At 45.0% G+C, this 21,585-nt stretch overlaps 1 protein-coding gene and 1 long non-coding RNA gene across 3 annotated transcripts in view; both read left to right on the top strand.

Annotated features, from left to right (window-relative positions):
• Nucleotides 1-21,585, top strand: part of milt (trafficking kinesin-binding protein milt) — a 354,950-nt gene that overhangs the window by 303,503 nt on the left and 29,862 nt on the right. The gene's annotated exons all lie outside the window — the stretch shown is intronic.
• LOC142818096 (uncharacterized) overlaps nt 1-21,585 on the top strand; it is a 38,273-nt gene continuing 16,688 nt past the window's right edge. The window contains exon 1 of the long non-coding RNA XR_012895560.1: nt 1-21,585. This exon is cut by the window's right edge and continues 8,941 nt beyond it. This is a non-coding gene — a long non-coding RNA (uncharacterized LOC142818096).

Below are 21,585 nucleotides of genomic sequence, written 5' to 3' on the forward strand. Positions count from 1 at the left end.
GCTAGCCCGCAAAGCGCTGCTGTGGTCTTTTTTGTTTTGCTTGCTCAAGTTAGAGGGCGTCAAATAAGAACTGTTCAAAACCGTGCTCCACATGGAATGTGCGATTGCATTCCTTATCAAGTGTGCTTTGTGTTTGCTGTCAGGAAAAGCATCATCATTATCGCGTTTGTCACCTCATCTGCAAATTTAAAAGCTTTTCCGCTTTTCGACGTGTGCTTTCACCATAGGTCGGCACTATGAGAGACTACCCACTCATACTCACTCACCGCAATTTTTTCAGCCTTCACCCTCACTCACGTTCATACTCACGTCTACTCCCACTCATAGGCCCTCACTCACGTTCATACTCACGCCTACTCACACTCACTCCTACTTACTCACGTTCATACTCCTTCTCACACTCAAAGTACTCACTCCTACTCACACTCAAAGTACTCACTCACGTTCATACTCCTACTCGCACTCATGAGTACTCACTCACGTTCATACTCCCTCCTTGTCACACTCGGAGTACTCACTCACGTTCATACTCACTCCAACTCACACTCATGAGTACTCACTCACGTTCAAACTCACTTATACTCATACTGAAAGTACTCATTCACATTCATACTCACTTATACTCATACTCAGAGTACTCACTCACGTTCATACTCACTACTACTCGCTCATGAGTACTCACACACGCTCAAACTTACGCCAACTCACACTCTAGGCCCTCATTCACATTCATACTCACGACTACTCACACTGATGAGTACTCACTCATTTCATACTCACGACTACTCACACTTGTGAGTACTCACTCACGTTCATACTCACGCCAGCTAGCACTCATAGGCCCTCACTCACGTTCATACTCACGACTACTCACACTGATGAGTACTCACTCACGTTCATACTCACGCTTACTCACACTCATTGTTCATGGCTCATGTTCATACTCACGACTACTCACACTCTTAGAGAAACACGGACTGCTGGGCGAGTTGGTAATTCATTTTACCTGAGGTGCGCGAAAAATTGAAGTACAAAAGGAAAAAACCTCGAGACAGCGCGCCGTGTCCAGGTGTCTCCTTTTTGTACTTCAATTTTTGGTGCACCTCAATTAAGACACATAGTTACTCACTCACCTTCATACTCATGCCTGCTCAAGATCATAGGCCCTCGCTCATCTCCGCACTCACATAAGAATTCACCTTCATACTTATGCCTACCCATACTCAGGTGCACTCACTCATGTACTTCGGCATTCACATACTCATCATCATCACAGGAGGACAAAGGCCTCTCCCCTGCTCCGCCAGTCAACTCGGTCCTTTGGTTGCTGTTGCCACTTCATACCCGCAAACTTTCTAATTTCATCTGCCCACCAAACTTTGTCTTCCCTTTTTCCGCTTTCTTTCTCTTGGAATCTACAAAATAACAGGCAGAAAACGAAAGTAATGAACAACCTCGAAAGAAAAAACCACTTCGAGATAGGTAATAGTGCACTTCAAGTTGTAAAAGACTATGTCTACTTAGGGCAGGTAATAACCGCGGAGCCGAACCACGAGATTGAAGTAACTAGAAGAATAAGAATGGGGTGGAGGAAATTTGGCAAGCACTCTCAAATTATGACAGGTAGATTGCCACAATAACTCAAGAGGAAGGTATATAACAGCTGCATCTTGCCGGTACTTACCTACTGAGCAGAAACCTGGAGGCTTACAAAAAGGGTTTAGCTTAAATTGAGGAGGACGCAGAGAGCGATGGAAACGAAAATAGTAGTTGTAACCTTAAGAGTCAAAAGAGAGCAGAGTGGATCAGGAAACAAACCGGGGTTAAGGATATCATAGTTGAAGTCAAGAAGAAGTGGACATGGGCCGGGCATGTAGCGTGTAGGCAGGATAACAGCTGGCCATTAAGCATGACTGACCGGGTTTCTAGAGAAAGCAAACGGGTTAGGGGGAGACAGTAAGTTAGGTGGGCAGATGAGATTAGGAAGTTCGCGGGTACATAATGGCAGCAGCAAGCACAGGACCGAGTTGAGTAGCGGATCATGGGAGAGGCCTTTGTCCTGCAGTGGATGTTGTCAGGCCAATGATGAATATTAACATTGAGGTAGCGTTACGTGTACTCAGGTTACTCAAGAAACAATCGAGCTGAACAATTGTCACTTTCTTTAAGGGTCGGTAGGTTCCACAAACAGGCCATGGCTCAGCGCAATTACGATGCACCTGCACATTCATTTGTTTGCCATGACACGTAGGAGACACTGAGACATCGTTTAGAATCTCAGTAATGTGTTACAAGCACTCAAAACGCGCTTTCGTAGGTTACGACGCACGCGCGCGAAATAGAGACGCTCTTGACAGCTTCAGTATACTACACCGCCACCGCTATGCTTACCCGCCAGAACCCAAGACGTTGCCATGCCATCCGGTCAGCTGCTTCGTTCATTCCAGTGCCCCTAGCCCCTTCTGACTGCACTATCGGGACAGGCGGGCGCCGGGGCCTCGCCGCCACGTCGGCGCCGTGGTGCCGCGGCCACCCCGGCCGCCCGGCCACGGGTAGGTGTTCTGTGGCTCGGCGCGAACGTCGAGATGGCGCCTCCCTTCTCTGCCTCGCCTTCAGAAGGAATGCGTACCATACGGCAGTTTCGCAGACGAGAAATTGTGCGCATCTTCGGAGATGTTTTCCTTCCTCTGTGGGTTGCGTTCACGCGGAGACTTCGTTGGCTCCGTTCCAGCACTGACGATTGCAGGGGGCCTTATTTATGGATCTGCGGTCGCGGTTAAGGTTCATTGGCAGTGTGCGTACACAGGGTTATTGCGGATAGCCGAATGAAATGGTAATTAACGAGTTGCGTTATGTGTGTTTTTATACTAGCTCGCGTTATGGGAGTGATAGGATAGATTATCAAGAGTGATTAGGCACTTATTGCACATTGTGTCTGCACTGTTGAAGGCATAATAAGCCACCTTTAGGTGTTGTTTCGTCTAACCTTTAATAAATTTTGCGTCAATAATCATGGTGCAGCGTGCGTCCACTCGCACAAACGTGGAAAAAATATACCGTGTGGAGAACACATCCACGTACTAAGTAAATATAATGATTTTATTATTAGAGGTGATATAGCTCCAGGTGGAGACTTAGTAGGGCATAGTAAGTATGTGGGAAATTGAATAAAATGAACATGCATAGCAGAGAAAGTAAATAACTTTGATTATGCAATTATGCAATAACGGCGGTGCATGGTGCCGGGGCCGCCACCATGCACGTTTTTACCCTCGTTTGTGGTTGATGTTTTGGGGGTTTGTCTGCATCTGTGGTGACTTTCTGCTTAGTAATGGAATAGAGTGAATGAATGTGGATCTGTGCACGGTATGCACAGTGATTCTATAGCGTACATAAAGTGATGATATCCCAAGGGCTCTGAAGCGTGTCAGGGTAGGGAGTGGCAGAATGGCAGAAGGAAAGGCATATATTGCTAAAACAAATAAATTCAATTTTAACAAGGGAGCTGTTTTAAGGTTGGAGTAAGTCCGCGTAGTGTACGCCATGGTCTGCCGTCTGGTAACTCGCACGGGGAAAGCCACAAAAGGCCGTTCGCCCTGTCAACCAGGCACTACACTTTCCTTGGTTGGAAAACACGGCGGAGGAAGAAAAACGGTTGGTAAGGAGCCTCAACAAGCCTCGTTTGTCATTCAAAACAAGTCCACATCGTGTTCTGCAAGTTTGTTACCGCTTGGCATTTTCCAAAACTACAATTTTCAAGTTGTGTGTAACCCGGTATATGAGTCATGCCTCATGACAATACGTAGTTGCTTGCAATGTCTGTTTGTTGTTTTGTTTTGTCTTTTTATTGTGTCTACGTAAAGTTCTTATATTGAAATATTTTTAGAACTATTGCTACAGTTTCGTTTCCTCGCCAAATTGTTACGTCCTGTTCTGCACACTTCATTCTTCATGGCTGCTTTCAGTGAGTAGGAAAGACAACAGATCAAGTCACAAGTCTAACGCCTCCAGCAATCATCACGTTGTCATTTATCCATAATGACCATGAATAAATATGGGAACTTCATGCAGATTTCTGCCATGTCTTTCGCAGCATTTGACATGCACATCGCAGTCGCACTTTATAGTTGGCTATGCTGACACACGTGTATATAAGCGAGACATACCTTGACTGCCTAACTTAAAATCGCACAAAATCTTTTCGCACTTCGCATTTTACTCTGTCGAATAGCTGGGTGATTTATTTGGATGCGTTTTGTTAAAATAATGCCGAAATTGAGCTCTTTCTATGTCGCTCTTTTTGCAGTAACTATAGGCAGCACGGAAATTGTTATCGAACTTGCTCACAATGAATATTTCAATATTTATAACAGTACTCGCGCAAAGCTAGCGCATATGAGTCAGTTGAATAGCTTGAAATAGTTGTAGAACCACTTGCTACTTAGCGTGTGTCATTTGACGCACTCAGCAGAGTTACTGGCAAGTATTCTGACTCTATAAGCAGTGGTAACACGACCTTTCAGATAAGTGTTCGTACACTCTTCAGAATTGGTTCGAAAGCAGGTCAATAATTACATGGTGTATATAGATTTCTTACGAGAATAGTTTCCGCCAATTCGAGCTTCGGTTCCGATTTCTCAGCGATTCCGCAGCCTCTGAGGCTAGAAATATGCCTTCATAAATTATTTTTGTTCGTCATCTATAGTTCAGTACCCAAAGAAAGTGTTACGCTGCTAGAAGGCGCGAAAACGAACACGGGCATACCCTTCGTGTTAGGCCTGTTTTTCCGCGTATATAGGAGCAGTTTCTTCAACATAAGTTTTAGGTACGCTTTCAGCCACAAATGCACGCCATCGTCTCGTGAAAGAATTAGTTACGCTGCACAGACAACAACCAAGCTCGATGAGCATCTTCTTTAATGAACGAGCAATCGAAATTAACTAAAATTCGATCGTGCATGTTTTTTTTTTTTTTTCGAAAATAACTGTTATCCTCGCAGTCCTGCTCAATACTTTCTCTCGGAACATACATTATAAAAAACAAGGCTGGGACTCCTTCTTGTAATAGGCGCACGTTGTGCGCCAATGAAAGGAGAACTGACAAGTGATGCGCCGTCCCTTAAATGCCGTACTATATCTGCGCCTCAAATTAGTTTTTATAAAGAAAAAAATTATTAAATTTATTTAGAATGTCGGGGTGTTGTGCACGCTTACGGAATTTTTTCAACGTTTGAGTGAGAGTACGCATGCTGCGCCTTGAATATATCGCAGCAAATGTTATTAAGGCTGACAATAACCGCACTTCAAAGCGACATATTGTACCTTCAGCAGTGCAGACGAAATCTGCAATTAGCAAACGCCCTTGATGAATGATTGTATCACTCATATTACGGCAGCACTGTAAAAAGAGGCGCAAAGGGGTTTCAACTCGTGGATAGACAGTTTTAGCTCAACAGCAATGCGTGCGCGGGCTGCCATTGGATTAACAGGCACAGGTATAGATGATTTCTAGGCGCACGTTGTCCGTGTCACGGAGCCCCCGTCTACAATAAATATGCTCACTATAAAGAGTTAAATCATGTTACCAAGCATGCAGGCAGACATTTTTGCGGGGGGAGGGGGTGGGGTGGTTTGCTACACCTTTGCTACGCCACTGCACATTACGCTAATACGATAAGTAAATACGGCATGGGTCTGTGGTAGCGATCCTCCTCTCCTGCTCGTTCTGTTTAAAGTGCGTCCTGGAAGAGGTCTGAGGGCAAAATAACTATATATGCGAGAAGATGACTATACGAGCGCACTTATATTATTTCACTAAAGTACCTATCCCGATCGGCAGGTGTATTGTAAACAATGCGTAGGCTGACAGGCAACAATACGGCGTGACACCGTGCATAGTAGTTTTTAAAGGCCTTCGTGGTGTTTGGATGCTTTTACAGGAGTTAGGAGCGCCGAAAGAACAAAGAACGAGAGAGGAGGGGTGTACCAACTCTACCAAGTCCTGTACCGTATTTGGGTTCCGTACATTCCTAACTTTCTAGTTTTCACAACTATTTCTCGAACGCAGTACTACCAAACAAGCAGTGCACTTCAGAGACAGAGAGGAGGTGCCGTCGCCGCCGCGCCGAGACACGCGCCGACGCAATCATGTGCAGTGGCGCGAGGACACACAGGCACTGCGTACCGTGATGAACGACGAACCAAAAGCATGCCACCAGCCGCGTGATCTTTGTCGTATTCCACACGCCAGTGTTGCGGAATGGGTGCCTCTATTTCACTCCAATTCTATTCCGGGGAATGAAAACATGCCGCAATTCCATTCCTTTAAATTCCTTGAAACTAAAAAACTTTGCCCATTCCCACTCCGGGAATGGCCAGGCTGTTCGATTCCATTCCTGTAATTCCTTATCGTCGGAACTGCATATTGACAGTTTCATTGAGTTAAGAATGAACGCCCCATAAAGCTGACGTCAACCGATGAAACATGAACTGCAAAAAAAAAAATTAAGCATTGCCATTTTTTTGGGCGTGCTGGTAAACGTAATTCGAAAACACATTGACAGCTAACATATTGAGCAAATTGCTTTTTCGTCTGCCTTACGTTGTTTGTTAGCGCTCTATATGTTTTTGAGCATTTATTTCGTGTGAACAAATATATACGCCTTGGAAGGAGAAGGATATCACAAATCTGTGCCCGGGTAAATAGTTCGAATTTGCATAAGCACGCTAAACACGTTACCAAGGTCCAGGGCTAGTAGCTTGATGACAAATCTCGTGCAATAGCTCACCCTGCTGATTCCCGTAGGGGCAGTTCTATCGCTACCCATAGTATTTGCATGATCAGCATGTTTAAACGAATGGTGATGCATTAATATCGTTTAGGCTTAAATATGTCACTGCAAAAGTGAAAACATAGCGTATTTTTCTGCCGACCAAATCAGTGTGTGAGAAGACTAAGCAATTTTGCCAGATGTGTGGAGTGGTCGTGAATATGGAGAAATGCCTAAACCGGAGCAAGACCCCCAAGATCTGCTTGTATCAGTTGGAACAGGGCACCGTTCAGGCACCTTGTGCCTTTATATCGATTAGGCAACACTGGGCCGCAAAAGTCACGCTTGTCAAGCGCACCTCGCAAGCATGAATGGGGTGAGAACTTGTGTTCGCCTGTGCGCAGGTATGGAATCTCTTCGCTTGTCGCAAATGTCTGTCGGGTACTAAACTGCTCATGGGATAAAATTCGGGCTGTACCGAGAGTATACACCACTTTCGTGTGGGTGTATCCTTCGGCCAACGCGCACGGATAACTTGTTTCTCCCTTTAATGTCTGCCGCACTTGTTTATACACTAACTTTCCCTCGGTTTCTCTTTTACAAATACGCAGATCGTTCATATACACTTTTACATCATGCCTACCCTTGGCTCTGGCTTGGCTCTAGCTAACTGAAAGTGAAGCTAGAGAATGCGTAGTGATCTTCGACTTTAATAATAATTATTCACGTTTAACGTCCCAAAACCACCATATGACTATGGGTGATGGCGTAGTGGAGGACTCTGGAAATTTCGACCACCTGAGGTTCTTTAACATGCATTTGAATCTAAGCACACAGCCTATAAGCGTTTTCACCTCCATAGAGAAAATGTGGCCGTTGCGGCCAGGATTCGATCCCGTGACCTGCGTGTTAGCAGCCTTTGCCACTAAACCACCGTGGCAGGCCAACCTTCGATTTCATTAAAACATGTACATAGGCCTACACGACTAGTTTTAGCATGATATTACATAGTAGCAATTAAGCGTATAGCAAAATACATTTCTCTTCAATGATTCCTGCTTCGTGATGCGCACATGAGTATGCTACGAGCCCAACCAAGTGAGGAGCAGATGCGAAGAAAAAGGATAACGATAATTTTCAATTTTTTATAATACTGTAGTTTATATTCTATATAAAGACTATGCTGTCCTATATGAACGGTAAAAACAAGTATTGCACTCTCTGTTTTCAAGTACGTTCTTTATTTTTATGAATATTTAATACTTGAAAAGCCTAAAGAAAAAAAAAAAACGCCAGGCCTGCGTGGAACGCGCAGCACAGTCACAGCGAAAGCTGGGAGAGCAGCCTTAAAAGTCTTCTCTAAACACTATTTGGGTAAATGCCGCCACTTGCTGAGTACCCACTATGCCATAAATAATCATAATTTTTGTGGTTGGTTGGTTGGTTGGTTGGTTGTTCCTCAGAGTTCTGGCGCAACCCATCACGGTGGGTCGGCCATGAAACGGATGGTACCTCATTTGTGAAATCGAATTGTTTTACCATCCGGGTTGTAGGCCAGCATTCACATGCTATCCTACGTCGTTCTTCGGAGAAGCGTGGTATACGCTACACACTTGCTAAGATTTTGTTCAATGTCTTTAAGCAGTAGCTGATGATGAAGAATTATGCCTGAACTTGGTATGTGCCACAGTAATAGCTGATCAAGAACAAGTTTTCTAGTTTGTTGAAGCATTGGACGACCCACTCGTTACGCAATTCACATTGTGTAACGCCTGGTTGTTCGTTCGATGTTCCAAAATGCTTTATTACTCATTAAAACAATTTCTCTCCGAACATCAATCCTGCCTAAGAGCAGTATCAGTCGCTCGCAGCTTTCCGAGTTTAAAACAGGCCACCCACAATTTAATTCATTCTCATTGGCTCCAAAATCTTTCTATAAGACTAACACGTTAGGTAATTGGTCACTAGTTCTTTGGTAACCACTACGTCGTAAAACGTGCTTAGGTGTCGCCGTGATTTTTAAAGGATGCAATGACAAGCAATACAATTTGAAAAAAAAAAAAAAAAAAGCTTTGTTTCGGTTTTAATCGTCGAAATTTTACAAGCAAACTTTATGAGCTCAATGGTCGTTTCACCATCTGGTTTTCTAAAACCAGAAATCTAAATGACGACTGCTAGGTCTTTAAAGAAAGAGAAAAAAATGCGATGGTGTTGCGTATACCTATGGCTGCGAGTTTCGCTTCACAAACATGAGCTGCTCGAAAGAAGTGCTTGACAGCCGGTTTCACTTCGCTGTCATCATCAGGGATGCCTTAGAAAAAAAACGTGTTTCACGTCAGTCGCTGAAAACTGCCCTTGCGATGCGGGAAAGCAGAAAAAACGGCTTTTGTTCGCTTTTCAATAGCACAGGGGCTTTACCGTGTCTGCACAAGTTCCCTTAGCAAGATATAGCGAAATCTTTCCTGAAATGGGTCCAGGCATATTGTCTTGGTGGGCACTATCACTTTGCCTGATATTTTTTTTTTAAACATCAACCTGCTTGGCTCTGCTTCAGTGTCTGCATTCGCGACGATGCTGGCGCTGCCCTGCCCTAAAGAAGGTGTCCCCTCCCCAGAACAGCAGAACGCATCTGCTCGGCTGTTGCAGATGAACACCACGAACAGGCACTGTGCCGTGCTCCCTACCGAGCTTCAGAAATTAGGTGCCTTTTTCCTCTTCTAACTAATACCACCACCACACCACGAACACTTGAACCGTGGGTCTAGGAGGGCTCCCATAAAAAAAAAAAGTCAGCCCACGTGCTTGCGAACCGCTTTTCCAGGCTACGTTGTAGGCCTTTAGCTGACCATTTGCTAAGAAGTGCGCCTGTGCCTTTGTTTAAGGTTTCCGGGAGGCAAACTTCGATATTTCGCCACGTGGGAAGTAAAAGCCCGGCTGTCTCATGCATTTTCTGCAGCAAGTAGCTTCCTCTAATGGGGAAAGAAGCTCAATCAAGTCTGCCGCCAGCCTCAGTTCATATTTATACAGTTTAACTTTCTTGCACGCGTGCAGGGTTTCTGTCAGGCCTGGATGACTGGAAAGAGTGGCAACAAGCTTTCTCATGATTCGAAGCGGCGAATTCCACCTCGTTGCGTTGTGAGATTCCAAATGCAGACCGGCCGCATTAAACACTTCTTCCGTGTCGACGGTGCTGTTGCGTATAGACGCAACGATGGCACCACATTTTTGTACGATTTTCTCGGCACTTGGGTCCTACAATAAAATGAGGATGACAATTAGTGAACATTGACTTTGCAAGTACAGGTAATGCAAACGGTCAATGCAACAGAGTTCCAGAAAGAGAAATACAACATATGCATTAGAAGCATATTAAAGGAGAAAAATACCAGAGAGCCCAAAATACAAGCAAGCGAAAATAGCTTGAACAAGGAACCAACCTAATCCAAATCTATATTGTGTATAGCTTCCGAACAACATGGGCGTCCTTTGCGTGATGTGCGGTTTTGATCATTTTTGTTTGTCTTTCTACGCATTTCAGAGCAGTTTATTAAAGTGGTGAGAGAAGACCTCGAACTGGCTTCCTGGTCTGCCGCAGAAAAATGATCCGCAGCAATTAATTGATGGGAAGCAGAGTTCGTGACCTCGATCACGGCAGCAAGTGCTCCACGAATTCCTGAAATGAAGTAGCAAAGCACGCACGAAATTTCAGATAGACATCGGATGCGGATAGCTGCATAATAAAGCTTCCGTGCATCGAAACTGTAATAAGTACAGTTGTCCGCCCTTTTTAAACTACAATTATTATATTCCTATATTGTTTGCCCACGCATTCATGGCAAATTATTTAACAAATCTTGGCTATGTAAACATAGTTGTGAATGGATGACGTATCTATTGATGCATATAAGATGAAACGATAACAATATTCATCAGCACATGCTGAACGGCGTCTGCTGAACGGCGTCTTTAACGCTAAGCTGCAGGCTGTGCGCGGCGCAGCCGAATCGAATTTGCTCCAATTGATGGAGTTCGCTTAAACTCATTGGTAAACCGTTCCGGGCAGTCGTCAAAACTGCCCCTCCGTGGTGGTCTAGTGGCTAATGTACACGGCTTCTCACCCATAGGTCGCGCGTGGAATCTCGGCTGCGGCAGCTGCATTTTCGATGGAGGCAAAAATTCTGTAGGCCCGAGTGCTCAGATTTGAGTGCACGTTAAAGACCACCAGGTAGTCGAAATTTCTGGAGACTTCGCTACGGTGTCTCTCATAATGTTATGGTGGTTTTGGGACCTTAAAACCCACATATAAATCGGTCGTCAAAACTGTCATCTTCATCGTGCTTTTCAGTTTCCCACCCAGCAAATTCAAAAGCCTTTCACATCGATTGAGCGTTATCTGCCACCACGCGGATGACCTAGAAAATGAAATAAGAACAGTTAACGCATGCAAAAAAGTGTGAAAACACATATTTGACCTGGTCAGCGATGTTCCACTTCTACAAAGTTGCGTCGTACTCGCAGCGGATTTGAGCACCTGTGTCGCTCCCTATCAGGTGAGTGAAAATGAGAAGGTACGTGTCAGCCGCGAAGTGGCTTTCCACGAATGTTGCTTTGACAGCTAAGAAACCCGTCATAAAACGCGACGTCCACACGTCGAGTGCGATACAAACGTACTCCGCTCACGCCAAGGACAATAATATTTCGGTCTTCAGCACTTATACTTACTCGGGCAGCAACTTCTCTGAGGTCATCCCGCGATGGCAACTTGTAGCCAGGGACGGCCTGGATTTGATAGAATTCAAAGCCGTTACTTTAATCAAAGGCGGCTTATAAAATTGTCAAACTTGCGTTTACAAATTGTAGAAATCCCTCCCTCTCGATGACACCAATAGGCTCCATGTTTATGCAAATCATATTCAGCATGACGTCGTCAAGAGCAGGCATAAAGCCAGAGGTGAAGGCGGACGTCATTTTCGTCTGGTTTCCCAGCCCTTTCTCTCGTGGCTCGTGCTTTCTTTTCCAAAGCCGAATCAGAGTCGATGATACTCTGGATACAGCAGGTATAGTTTCGGAGCAAAGTTTGGAGCGTGCAGCTTCTTTGTTTTCTACACGTGTAATTTCAAAAAACTGTTTCCAGTGAGCCATGTTCGCGTACGAAAACTGCGTGCGCCAGCAACTGGGTGCAAGAGCCAGTGTGGTTGTGCGTTACAATACTAGTTCCCAAGCCGGCTGCGCCACCCGGGCTGCCTTCTTCCTCCCCTAGAAACAGAGCGAGCGAACGTGGGTTTTCTTCGGTGAGAATCGTGGCGTCGGAATTCCGCAGAGGCGCCGCCGTGTCCATGCGTGGTTACGTGTGCTGTCTTGCATTGTCTCGGAACCTATGCTTTGAAAAGTTTTTTCTTTCTTCCTCGTACGAAGGGAGAGACAACACGGTTCATCGTGTACGACTGCGCTGCGCTGACCTGCAGACCTTCGCCGGCTTAGTTTTGGGCAAAGGCGCCTATGTGTCTAGACAGGAATGACAGCACTTCGAAAGGGTGTGTGTGACGGGGGTGGGGGGTTGTATGAGGGGAGACGGGGTGCAAGCTGGTGTACGAAAACTTGCAGTCAACACGTGTACTGCGTCAGTAGTACCAGTACACATAAACCAAGAAAAGGAAGGGCTTTTTCGTCCCAGTCGCGTTTGGCGACAGAAGCAAGCAGAAAAAAAAATGAAGGGTGGGGAGAGAGCCGGCGGCTGAGGCCTGCTTATAAATGTACCGTGCTTGTGATCCGCCAAGCCATTTCAAAACTCCTGCTTTATTGCTAAATTCGAGGCTCTAACTTACTAATGCATAAAATTTCATTAACAGAGCGTGGATGAAAACGTACTCTATTTTCAGAAAAAAGACTCCATTCCACTCCGCTTCAATTCCACTCCAATTCAATTTACATTGCAATCTTCCAAGTGTTGTCCCCCATTCTATTCCCATTCCAAGTGTGCGAAAATGTAGAATAATTCCGGAATCATTCCACTTTCGGAATGGCAACGCCGCAAACAGCGACACGCCCGTCGATCGTAACGCGCTGCACGAATGACAGTTATTGCACGAATGACAGTTATCTCTGGAAGAAAAGTCAAATCTTGTCATCTTATTGCTAGTTCTGCTACCTGTTTTCTTCCAACATCCAACCTCCATTATTGGGCTTACACGATATCAAAATAAACCTTTTTTGTTGCCTCATACCACTTGTCTGGTCAACGACAGGCCGCTAGTTATCGTGAGCACCATTCGGGCCTCTCACTACCTCAGTACGACCACTCACTGTGTGTGTGTCGCTGACTTTTCTGTGCGGCATATCGACTCGCGCTTATGAGTACACACTCACGTCCACAATCACTCCCAGTCGATTACCCTCATGTGGGCTCCCTCACGTTTACACACGACTACTCATACTGAGTGCTTAATCACGTCCACTCACACTGACGAGTACGCATTCACGTTCTTGCTCATGACTATACTCACCACTGCTCACTCGCGTTCATACTCACGCCTAGGACAGCAGAGGATTCTTACACGGAGGAAGGAATTGCCTTCCTCCTTGAATTTTCACCTATCTTAATACTGTGATTAGTGCTCGCTATCCGCTCCAGTGCTGCAATGACCTAAATGAGCGCAATGAGAGCATCGCTTCAACATGTCTGTTAACTTGTGCTCAGATGTGGGTGCACGTTAAAAAACACCAGGTGGTCGAAATTTCCGGAGCCCTCCACTACGGCGTCTCTCATAATCATATGGTGGTTTTGGGACGTCAAACCCCACATATCATAGAAGTGTGGTGGTTTAAGCTGGTTGGTATGACGTGACGATAGCTATAGCACGAGAACAAAACGACGACAAACTGACTCCTCCTTGTCCCTTTGGCGTCGTTCTGTTTTCGCGCTATCACTATCGTCACCCCACATATCAATCAATCAATCAATCGATCAATCAATCAAGTGTCCCACCAAGGGGTTTCTTTCTTTATTGTTGCCGAAATTCCTGGTAAGCATAGTAATTTGAGCAAAGCATAATAGATTTCGTGAACTAAGGTGTATATTCAAGGACTACTTATGAGAACACGGATAGAAGAAGAAATTAAGAGCCGTGTCTCGCAGGCAGTGATGTCTGACAACGCATAATAGTTTATCGTATTAAACAACCTAAGTAGAGACTGTATTAGGTAGCTGTATTGCGTAATTCATGCCTAAGACGAATGACAAAATTCAACGGTGTACGGGGTCTTTAGAGTGAGAAGAGAAAGCATTAATACAAAAAGTGAGTAATTGTGAGCGATTATGGTCTAGCTACCGGTAAATGTTGTTCAGCGGACACGCCAGCCAGAACTGAAGTATTTGGGGGGGGGGGGGGGGGGGGTTAGAAAAGGTGGTTAATGAGTTAGAGTACTTGATACTCTGCTAAAGAAGAGCATAAAGCCAAGCTGCCCTGTGGGCTGTGGGCCTCACACTTGATGAGGCCGTCTTGACAAAAATTACGAACAAGTTCACAGCGTAAAATAACGTCGAAAACTCCCACGGCTACTAGCCACTTCTTTATCTAGGTACTGCACGGTAGGGAGGTTGTGTAATATAAACATGTGTGTGAAAACATGAAATAATTCTCGATGTTCTCACGCACCAAACGCACCATTTGATTACAAGGAATGAGACACATGGTAGCGAGGGGCTTCGAAATTTTCGACTGCCTTGGGTCCTTTAACGTGTACCCGAATGTACGTAGTATATTCACTTATAGCATTTAGTCTTCTTTGAAATGCACTCGGCACGACCAGAATCCAGCTTTCATTTGTAGGCTCAACGCAGCTGAACACAGTAACCTTTGTATCGCCATGGCGGCTTGAAAGTGAACAAACATTTCTCCGATTGGACTTAAGAAAGATGTATCTACGTGAGTGTTCACAAGTAAGTGTAAGAAGGCGTGGTCATAGGAGAAAATAAATGTCTATAAGCGTGAGCGGACTTGTCAGCGTGAGTGAGTTCTGGGAAGTCCGTGGTCACGTGAATGAAGCTCTCTATGATATGGCGCGAGCACTAACATTCGTGTAGGCGTACGAATGTACGAATGTGAGCTTGTGCGTTTGTCTCAATACTAATATCGGTGAAAATTAGTGTATATAAGAATAAGAGCGAGCGAACACTTCTGAATATGAGTAGACGCAAAAATGGTATACGAGTGGCTGAGTATGAAAACTAGTGAATGTCCGAGTGTGAGCAAATGTATGAACGCAAGTGCCGATAAATGAGTGCTAGGCTACTAGCAAGTATATGAATACAGATGTAGGCGGACTTAAACGAACGCTATCGAGCGTCTGTGAAACGACGCCAGTGATCGGAAGTTTAAATGTAACGTCAAGAAACGCTGATGTGCGCGAGTGCAAGTGAATGCTTCAACATGTGACATGAACGAATCGAGGGGGGAGCGGGGATTGAGTATGGCTGTGCATGACCGAACATCACAACGATATTAGCGTCCGAGCCAGTGATAGCTTCATTTTAGGTGTGAAACAGAAACAAGAAAGATGAAGACAAACGCCTCTCAACTTACTGTTGTGACCATGTCTCTAAGTGCCTTTTTTTTTTTTACAGACAGCTTAGCCTACCTGTTCCCAAAACATTCTGTCACCCGCCACGATGGGCGAAAGTACTCGACTGCTGACCCGCAGACGGCGGGATCGAATTGCAGACGCAGCGGCCACATTTTCAGTTGAGGTGGAAATGCTCAAGGTCCATGTACTTACATGTAAGTGCACGCTAAAGAACGCCAGGTGGTCGCAGTTTCCGGAACGCTCTCCTACAGCGCCTTACATAGTAATATCGTAGTTTTGGAACCGTGAAATCCAGCAATCATTATCGAATTTCTATCTTTCTCTAAAAGTACACAAGAGCCAGTGAGGTGACAGTTTCCGGTGTTAACGATATTCCATGATGGCAGGATATGGTCAGTGCTCTTCGGCTTCTCAATATATGCACGGAAATCTATCATCGCTTTCAATACGAGAAACAGGCTCTCATTGTAGCTGAGAGTCGGTGCACACTAGGGGTATACTTTCACTTGGAAGAATGCAACAGAAGGGATCAAATCGCACACACTGGGGTGACAATTCATTCTATAACTCTTTCAAGTTCTTCAACTGACTCCAGCTCTAGTTTCGCGCGACTACTGTTAAATGCAGTGAAGTATTCATTTTGAGCAATTTCGATAACCTTTGCCACTCTGTCTAGTCACAGCAACAAGAAATGGGTGGAATTCAAATTTAGCATTGTTATGTTTATACAACTCGTCCCCATAACTTACCAAGCTGTTTGGGCACAGTAAAATAGGAACTGTGAAAAGATTGTCCGTGATTTTGAGTTGAGCAGTCAAAACAGGCCTCGCTTATACATACATACATACATACATACATACATACATACATACATACATACATACATACATACATACATACCCAACTAAACAGTGCGAATGCGTTGCGTATTGTCTCATACGCTGCGAAGGACACTGCAGAAAACGGCATGAAGTTCCCATATTTATTTCTGATCATTATGGGTAGATAATGTAGTTATGGCTGGCGGCATCAGGGTTGCGACATGGTATGTTGCCATACTTGTTCACCGTGAGCAGCTTATGAAAAACAGTATCTGAAGAAGGGGACGTAATAGCACGGTGAGGAAATGGAATTGTAATGATGGGTTCTTAAAATACTGAACATTATGAGGAGGTGCAATAGGCTGCAGTCCCGTACCGTATTTGCTTTACGTGTCTCCGCAGTTTACTAAAACTCTTTCTCGAATGCAATACTAGCAAACAAGCTGCATTCTCCGAGTGACGACAAGAAACAGAGAGGAGCTGCCATGGCTGAACCGAGACTGGCGCCGACGCGACGGTGCACTGTGGCGCCAGGACATGCAGCCTACTCGAATGGCGCAGAACGCATGCTGTATTGGCGCGCGCGCGCGCGCGTGTGTGTGTGTGTGCGTGTGTGTGTGTGTGTGTGTGTGTGTGTGTGTGTGTGTGTGTGTGTGCGTGTGTGTGCATGTGTGTGTGTGTGTGTCCGTGCGGGCACCATTCGGCAAGTCAATGCAAGATGTCATATATACCAAAGCCTCTGTGTGCACTGCGTTTAGTTGTGTGAGCCCCGTCGGGCCAATCATCGCTACAAAAAGAGTCGACCGGTGAGTGCCTGTGGACACAACGCTCTTGGCCACAGACGAAGTTGACCGCTGAGTTGTGTCTGTGTGGACGCTCTGAAAACGGAACTATAACCTCGTGCCCCTTGTAAGGCGGCTGAAGGCAAGCAGTTAAAAAGGCGAATAATATGGCTGAAGGCAGCTCCAAGTAAACTGTCAATCAGGTTTGTTCTCCGCGCCATGGCGTACCTGAATATTTGAAAGAACACTACGAGTATGTTGGGAGCACGCCAGACGAAAGGAAGAACGTGTACAGGTGCAAGCACTGTAAGATGACCAAATCCAAGAGCAAAGCGAACCCAAGCAACTTCAGACGACATTTAGAGGTACGTATTCATTTTTTATGCGTTGTTTAATGCAATTCATGCTTGACATGTTAATAATGATACACGCTTACGCTTTGTAACCTTTGTTCAATTAGTATTTCTTTAAATTAGGCATTAAGTCTGAAAGCACCATCCCTCAATTTCACCGTATGAGTGTGTGGGACCTTAATACTGTGCGCATTATCAGGCTAAACGCCGCGTGCGGTAACCGCGTCGCAGCAGAGTGCTTGGCTCTGATCATTACTGTCATGCGTGCGTACTTCCATGAACAGAAATTGTTTTCAGCAGAATATTTTGGAGCACTACCATACTTCGGGAAGGGGATTTTTGTATAAGCTTGCCCGCATACTGCAGTGAATAAATGTTCATTATTCAAGCCACTTCAAGAGCGCTGGTTCCACGCTAACGGTGGGAGCGCGGGGGCAGAAGCTCGTAGCACGTCAGGACAGTTGAGACGGGCTACGCTATTTCTGATCGAAATAGAGCCCTGCCGTCGGGCGTGTGTGGGAGAGAATTATTTGACGGGGGTGGGGGGATTCGCGTTAAATGGACATTCTTGTGCGAGAATGCATATTATTGGGCTGGATGGTTCTCTGCAATAAATGATGCCACAGTGCTAAAAACAAGGGAATCGAGAATGGAAAGTGACTGGACGTGTGCTTTAAACTGAATTTTATATTTGAGACTGTATTTATTCAAATGTCAAGACTACGAGAAATATTCATGAAGCACGCTATGATATAGAGCAAAGAATATTACGCCCTCTAAGCGGTTTTCCAGCTACGCGGCTTCATTGCTATGTACACTGTTTTACCATATATAAACATGAGGTCAAGTATGTAAACATATGAAAGGTGTTGCAGCTATCACACAGCACGATTTTAAAGAGGATCAGCGTTACACGAAGCGATCCTGGTAAATATTTTGTTGCTGGTGCACATGAGCAGGCACTAATTTTTTTCTTTACTGAAAAATATTTCATTAGTCATCATTGCATAAGCATTTGCCTATCAAAATGTGATTGCAACGTGTCTAGAAAAAATATGCGCTACTTTGAGCAACGCACTGATTATTGCTCATTTTAACAAGCGAAGATTTTAAGCTAGCTGTGGTTGGTGTGAGAAAAGTGTCACCATGAAGGGGTGCGCACCACGGAAATTTGGCAAATCCCTCCACTCACTAGCGGTACTCTAAAATGAAGAAGCCAGTAGTTATACGAACAAATAACTGAGACAAGACCTCGAGTGAGAGAGAATACTAGGAAAACAAGAAAGGCAACAGCGGCTGCGAGAAGGCCCCGAAGCGATAGACGACAAGTTCGTTTATTCAGGAGGAGTGCGAACGCTTGGTTTCAGCGTGAGTTTGTTTTTGGAGTTTCAACATCCGTGTCTTGTTTGTGGGTGACTGTCGGTAGATTAAAGAAACATTAAGAGGAACAATGACTTGGTATAGATTGAGAAACTTCACTATGAAAACTCTAGTACCGTACGTTTCACTATCGTAAGCTCACTATTAGCAGAGGAAATCAAGGTTGAAGTATCATTCTTGAATTTAGCGCCATAATCTCCGCCTGCGAGGTAAGAGATAAATGTATTTTCGGCATTTTCGGGGCATTGGCTGTATGAAATTCTCGAAAGTTCCGTTTGTTATGTCTCTTGCAGCCTTTGATAATAATGTGCTCAACCCTCATCTATTGGAAGCTACGTATACGATCCAGTATAGACGCCTTCGAAATTTCTTACATCACGGGTGTTGGGTGCGGAAATCTCGAAGTGGTGTCGCCACCCGCATTTTTTTTTGTGCCTTTTCTCGCTTGTACCAAGAAAGAGAAATAGACAAAGGCAGGGAGGTTAATCGTTTGTACCCGGTTTGCTACCTACACTGGGGGACTGGGGGAAGGAGAAAGGGAAGGAAAGAAAGCTAGAAGGAATAGAGAACAAGTGATACGCGCACACATATACACATCGACAGTCACAACTGGGGTGCGTTTTGAGACCAGTTGCTCTGCAGAAGACTAGAATTCAAAATGTTCACAAAAGGCTTGCAAGAACTGGCTGCAAAGAATCCAAATAAAATTTTTAGTGCGCATCGTGGTAGAGTTATCGTACTACTGAGGAGAGTGCGCATCGAGGTCATGAGACCTCAACAAAGCGGTGACTTAGTCGGTTTTTGTCGTGGAGGTTATCTGTGGACGATGATGCACACTGTGTGGCATTCTGAACCGGCTTTTTGAGTGCGCAGTGGTGTTACTGAGTGCTACGCGACATCCGCTGCCATTTTTGAAGCCTCTGTACCTTTTTGGCTCTCTGACTGTGATGTATTTGGGCGATGGCGGCATCGGTAGTAACTCTTGCTTTAAGGTAAGGCTCATGAACTGTCGGAGGAGGAGATTGCATTATCCATTCAGGTAGGGAAGCAGTTCCTCTAGATCTTTGTCACTAACGCGAGCGTCGTTGCCCAGTTCTTATATCAGCCGCCTCTTTGTGCGTTGATCAGCGTCGTGTAGTTGTTATTGTGGTGTTCTGGGATTGTGAATTTGTACTTAGTGCGCAAAAATGATTTCGCTTTTTAGTGTTCCTTTAACTTGAGCCCCTCTGCACTGAGAATTGATGCAGAAACAAGCTAGATAAAACATGGAAACAACCTAGCAGCACCCATATTAGGCTTCAGTAGCGTCCTCGCGTGGATTAGTGCGATCTTAGCCAATTTTTCTGTTTTCTTGTTAATAGAAACCCTGCGAAATATTAGAAAGTGACGCGTAATGGGACTTCCACAAGCATCAGGAAGGGTCGCCTTCATACAGGATCACTGTGCAATAGCCAGCACCAAGGAAAAAAAAGAAGCAGAAAGAAACAATACGGATCACCCTTTCTGCGCGCTCCCCAGCGGAAGGAACACGCATCACTTTGATCTCGTAGAGTCAAACCGTAATCATAAGTGCTCCAGTCGCATTATGGACGAGAATAGGTGGCAGTGAGATATGTATCATGATGGTGCCGTACAGTTGAGCGAAAGGTATACTTGCAATATTTCTACGTGTGTTGTTTGCGGCCAACCTCTATATACACCGTTGCCAAAGTGTGGAACATTTTCTATTTCAACGGAAAAGAGTTGGAGTGGTTGCTTGCAGTCGTCTTATTAGAGGGAGCTCCTTCATTTCTTTTACGGGAGAGAGCGCAGTTACGTGTTATTTTTTATATTACGCGGGCTGTCTTCATCAACCAGAAAATTTATTTACTTACTTGCATACATAGATACACAAGACTCTGAGAAAAGAGGGAGAGAGCAAGCTAGCAACTGCTACAACGCCTACCTTTTCTTTTTTTGTAGGAGAGCAGAGATTCAGAAAAAAGATAGCTGTTGGAAAAATGATTAGTATGCAATTGAGAATTGCGCAGTTTTCAGCAACATGTTACTTGCGCTCAGCCGGAAAAATGAGTACGCAATAGGTACGTTGTTGAAAATGGTGCAGTTAGAAGTCATTTTATCATGCCTACGTATGCTTCGGAAAATTTGATAATGGTGAGCGTGCTTGTCGAGATATTGAGTGAATATTGCATAATTAACATAATAACCTGATTAAATATTCAACGTATTTGCTACACGAGATAACCGGCAACATGTGGTAGGTTTGCTTTGCGCATCGCTGCGCCTATCTTTAAAAATCCTGCGGCGTTATAAATGCGACATGGCCTCCTTGATTTCACGCTGGGATGTTTCTTCTGTCGGCTTGAGTCGAAGTAAACATGCTTCGCATAAGCTCCCGCCTCGACGCCGCATCTCACCCCGAAAACCTCATAGCCGCCACTTATGAAGTACTGCACCGTCTTCTACTAATCAAACGCAGTCGGTGGATAACCGGTTTTTAACCGTAAGTCCATATTTCCTGAAAATCTGCTTGTTTGAAGATCAAAGGTGAAAAACGCTGCTCTAAGCCTAAGTGGCTACTCGCGTTTCTGCGCAACGCGCGAGAATGGCTGACGACGACGCGGCTGCGTCAACTGGAGCCACGACATTGATCGAAGAAAAAACTCAAGGCGGAGAAAATGCTACCAGCGTCTCGCAAAAGAAGCCTTTTGACAACGGGGGTGGTTCACTGCAACGTACCACAACTCAAGGCTGATTGCCGTTCCGGAGACCGGGTCCAAAGCGGTAGGCAAATCAGTGTCAAGCCAACATAAACAGAAAGGGAATCCTCTTCGAAAAGAGAAACTGCCTCCACTGTCGAAAATCGACTTCAAGGTCATCATTAGACCGAGGGATGG

The sequence above is a fragment of the Rhipicephalus microplus genome, chromosome 5 (genome assembly GCF_043290135.1).
Source record: "Rhipicephalus microplus isolate Deutch F79 chromosome 5, USDA_Rmic, whole genome shotgun sequence".
Classification (NCBI taxonomy): domain Eukaryota; kingdom Metazoa; phylum Arthropoda; class Arachnida; order Ixodida; family Ixodidae; genus Rhipicephalus; species Rhipicephalus microplus.